The sequence below is a fragment of the Uranotaenia lowii genome, chromosome 3 (genome assembly GCF_029784155.1).
Source record: "Uranotaenia lowii strain MFRU-FL chromosome 3, ASM2978415v1, whole genome shotgun sequence".
NCBI classification, from domain to species: domain Eukaryota; kingdom Metazoa; phylum Arthropoda; class Insecta; order Diptera; family Culicidae; genus Uranotaenia; species Uranotaenia lowii.
Window position 1 is genome coordinate 7,121,028 of NC_073693.1, and position 4,555 is coordinate 7,125,582.

Sequence of the window (4,555 nt, forward strand, 5' to 3'; positions counted from 1 at the left end):
ATCGGAATCGGTGCTACTTGAGACTGTCCATCGGCAATGTTCGAGTCGACAAAACATTGCTGGCTGCTTGCTGATGTAACTCCGATGATCGTTCAAGGGGATTTATCCAAATAGCTAGTTATTTTGGCTGCCTCTGTAAAAAAATATAAATCTCATATTTTTTCCCAGAATAAATCAACATTCAATAAACTTACCTTAACATACTGAAGCCCTTTATTGTACAAAGATAGCTAGAACATTATTGATTAAGATCTCTGACTGAATTTTCCAACTTTTATACACTTTCCGAAGCACCTTCTGGAAAAAGGCAAAAGGTCGCTAAAACCACTACGCCGAACTGTTGTTTTGTGTCTTATTGCATGCACGGCAATTTAGTGCGATGCAAATAGTCGTTAAAACCAAGCTACACTTCAAAATGAAAAAGTCATTATACGTCTTAAATTCAAATAATGTTCTAGAATTAATTTATTGATCAAATGAAACCAAGTTTTAACCTAACGTAAAATACATTTTTTTCAATCGTTTGCAGTGAATAACTCAATTTTGTTTATGTTGGTTTATACGACCTAATCAAAACAAACTCTAGAATTTTCAATTTTCTCGGCATAGTGAATGTTAACAGTGAGTTGTCGAGTGTAGCGGTAAATTTATTAGTGAATGCGTAATAAAAGTGTGAATCGGGTGATTGGGTGACTAACAGCAGCAGGCTGCTGCTGTTATTTGTTAGGTTTGCTGCTACTGCTGCTGTTCGGTTTGTTTTCCTTGCTTTTACAGCGTTCGAAAGCCTTCGTGTTTATCGATTTAAGAACGCTTGAAAACAAGAATCTGAAATAATATTCATTGCCAGGTTGATATTCTGATAACCTCCCAACAAACATTTTTTGCTGAACAACCGCTGAAACATTGTTTAGTTCTAATTTTAAATCAGCTATCTTGCTGAAAGAAGGCAACCCAAATTCAGAGAGAAGCTGCTGTTCAAACATCGAGATCTGGAGAAATTAATCAGCGAAGTTGACATGAAACGTCAATTGACGGAGCAACAAAAAAAAACAAAAAGAATGTTGACCGATGTATGTCCGATGTTTGCCAGCTAATTTTCCCCTCCCGTGTTATTTTTTCTTCATTTGAACTTGTCTCGAACTTTGAACCTACGACTTGTTGGTCTCATGCCGCAGAAGGCAGAACCAACCATGCATTCTGCGAAGGAACAGAAAAGTGTCGTTCTTAAGCGACCAAAATATTTCTAAACCAAGGTCAATGTCATATGAAGAAATTGAAATTGCTACGAGAATTAAAATGTAAACTTCCCGGCAAGGCCATTTGATCATGTAAAATGAGAAATTTCGAATCATTAGACGATTCACAAGATAATTATTTTGATTTGTCATGAATAACAAAAAGTTTGATATTGCTGAAAGACGCTTTCGAAGCTACCCTTGTACAGCTGACGGCTGTCAAATTTGAAGGTGTCAAAAATGGTTGGACAAAGGCTGAACGATTTATTCTTCAGCCAATTTTCCCCTACTTTCTATTGGCTGAAATAAAACTTCCTTATACGCTGAAACAGCGCTGAAATATTTCTTTCTTCAGCAAGAAAGCTGAAACAGCAATCAGCACCTCAAAACAGCATACGATCAGAGAATTGGCGTTTTTAATCAGAAAACATGTTTGTTGGGCTCTACCTGTATACACTTGTTTGCTCATGGAATCCATAGCGAATGTTCTAGGTTTTTCTTCCTCTGCATATTCGCCGTTTGGAAGAAGGGACGTAAGCAACGTTGAAGTAGGCAATCAAGGTTTTGTTTCATTCGTCATTTTGAAAGTCTTAAATTTTATATATTAAAAGGGTTTAAATTGATTGTTTTATCAATCACATAGGAAGATAATGTTGTAATGAAGCTTTTTTAGTGAATATCTCAGTTTTTCAAATTTTGTTTCATTCGACGTAATGAAAGCTCACGCGAGAAATGAACGTGAAAATTTATTATTTTATCAATAACCCAAAAACGCGACACAACTAACATGGTGGAATAAATCGGAACGATTGAAAGATGAAATCCCAGCCGGACTTGTTCCTTAAAATCTTATAGAACTACATAATTTTTATCCAATTGATTTTCACGTAATTTGTACGACAAAAATAACTAAACGCTCCCCTAATAGGAATTTTGTTCTATGAACATCACGTGCAACTTACGTGAATTTTTATTGCGTTTAACGTTTTATGAAGATGAAAGCTACTTAGAATGTGTTTAGTATCGAAATAATATTTGGATCCTTTCTACTGTTTTTTTTTCGTTTCTACTTCTGGTAATGAAATAAAAACAAATTGAATTTCATCATGAATAGAATTTGTTTTCATTAAATGTCACTACACTTATTTAATTCATTTTTTAATAAAAAAAAATATTCATGGAACTTCTTTCCATCGGAAAATATTTAACAGTTTTATGAAGAGATTATAATCACCGTAATTTATGTTTGTTACTTTAATTTATCGGCCTTATCGGTGAAAAGTGATGTCCTAATTTTTAGTAGGGACATCTAAGATTATGAAATTTTATAGATAGATGAGCGGGTAGAATTTATTGAGAAGCATTATCATCATATATCAAATTTTCGTTCCTCACGGGCCAACTACTATGAAGTGGTAGATACAGATAGAGTTGCATCTACCACCACACATTAGTAGGCCAAGCGTGGTTCGCCTCACAAGTGGGAAAACTTGCAGTGCGAACGAACGTTCATCTTCGCCATCTTTTATTTCATCTCGTTAGGATCAGTAGAAACAAACTTCCATCTGGGCCGATTTGGTGCTTAGGCTTCTTCTCACGGCCCTTCCTCGTCTTCTCCACGGGTTTCTTGAAGCTTTATTCGAAGCTGGAAACAACAAGAACCACAGCTTAAAATGAATTAAATTTTGACAGGGAAAACAATACGCACACTTACCACCTTGCTCCCGAGGCTCAGATTTGTATTTGTACAAAAGCTTAGTTAACGTGAAAAATCCCGTATGAATAATTGCTAAATTACTTTGGGTGTAGGAGTCTTAGATGCAACCTTCCATCACTGACCACTGGTCAGTGCTTCCATCATGTCATATCAAAATGGTTGGAATATTTGATGATGAAGCATAAGTCTCGCGTGAGCTTTCATTACGTCGAATGAAACAAAATTTGAAAAACTGAGATATTTACTAGAACAGCTTCATCATAACATTATCTACCTATATGATTGATAAAACAATCAATTTAAACCCTTTTAATGTATAAAATTTAAGACTTAAAAAATGACGAATGAAACAAAACCTTGCTTGCCCATTTCAATGTTGCTTACGTCCCTTCTTCCAAACGGCGAATGTGCAGAGGAAGAAAAACCTAGCACATTCGCTATGGACTCCATGAGCAAACAGTGTATACAGGTAGAGGTAATCAGAATATCAACCTGGCAATAAATATTATTTCAGATTCTTGTTTTCAGGCGTTCTTGAATCGATACTCAAACTCAAGGCTTTCGAATGCTGTAAAATAATGCAGCAAGTAAAAGAAACCGAACAGCAGCAGTAGCAGCAAACCTAACAACTAACAGCAGCAGGCTGATCGGCAGCAGCCTGCTGCTGTTAGTCACCCAATCACCCGATTCACACTTTTATTACGCTTCACTAATAAATTTACCGCTACACTCGATAACTCACTAACTTAACATTCACTATGCTTAGCAAATTGAAAATTTACCGGTAATTGTTTCAGAAACATTTGGGCGTAAGTGAAAGTTGAACGAATCAAATGACGAATGAGACAAATTTCCCCTCCAGCTGATCGGCAACAGAAAGCTGATCAGCAGCAGCTAGCTGGTTTGATCGATGTCGCACCCGATTCACACATTTCATTATGCATTTACTCACCAATTTACCGCTACACCACTTATTAAACAGCCACTACGCCGAGAAAATTGAAAATTTCCCATAGTATTTACATCAGAAACATTTGGGCGTAAGTGCAAGTTTAACGAATCAAAGGACGAAAGAAAAGAGACGAATGAAACAAATTTCCCCTCCAAACGACGAATGTGTTCAGACGTATGAACAATTTATGTTTGAATATGTCGAATGTTCCTATATGATTAAAAAATAGCTCTAAAAATTGCAAAAAATTAAATTCATAATGTGGAATATCTGACACAATTAATTTCCATGAATATTGCGTATTTTTTGAAGGGTTATCGGTGAAGGAATAAAAATAGGATTTGAAAAACACTCTTCAAATTTCAGAAGCGTTTTTCTCGGTTCGGTGTTTCTGTTTCATTCGACGTAATGAAAGCTCACGCGAGAAGTTATGAATCGTCGAAATGGCGATAGTTGCATGAAAGCTGTTCGTCATGCAGCGCCATCTGATTTTAGCATTTGAACAACGTGACAACAGGGTGGTTCATCTTTTTGGACGTGTTAAGAAGCTACATAAGAATGTTCATATGAAATCACTTCACGACCCTATATGTTTTACATAGAAGGAAAAAAAATAATTTGAGCTACAAAACTACGAAATAAAAATATATA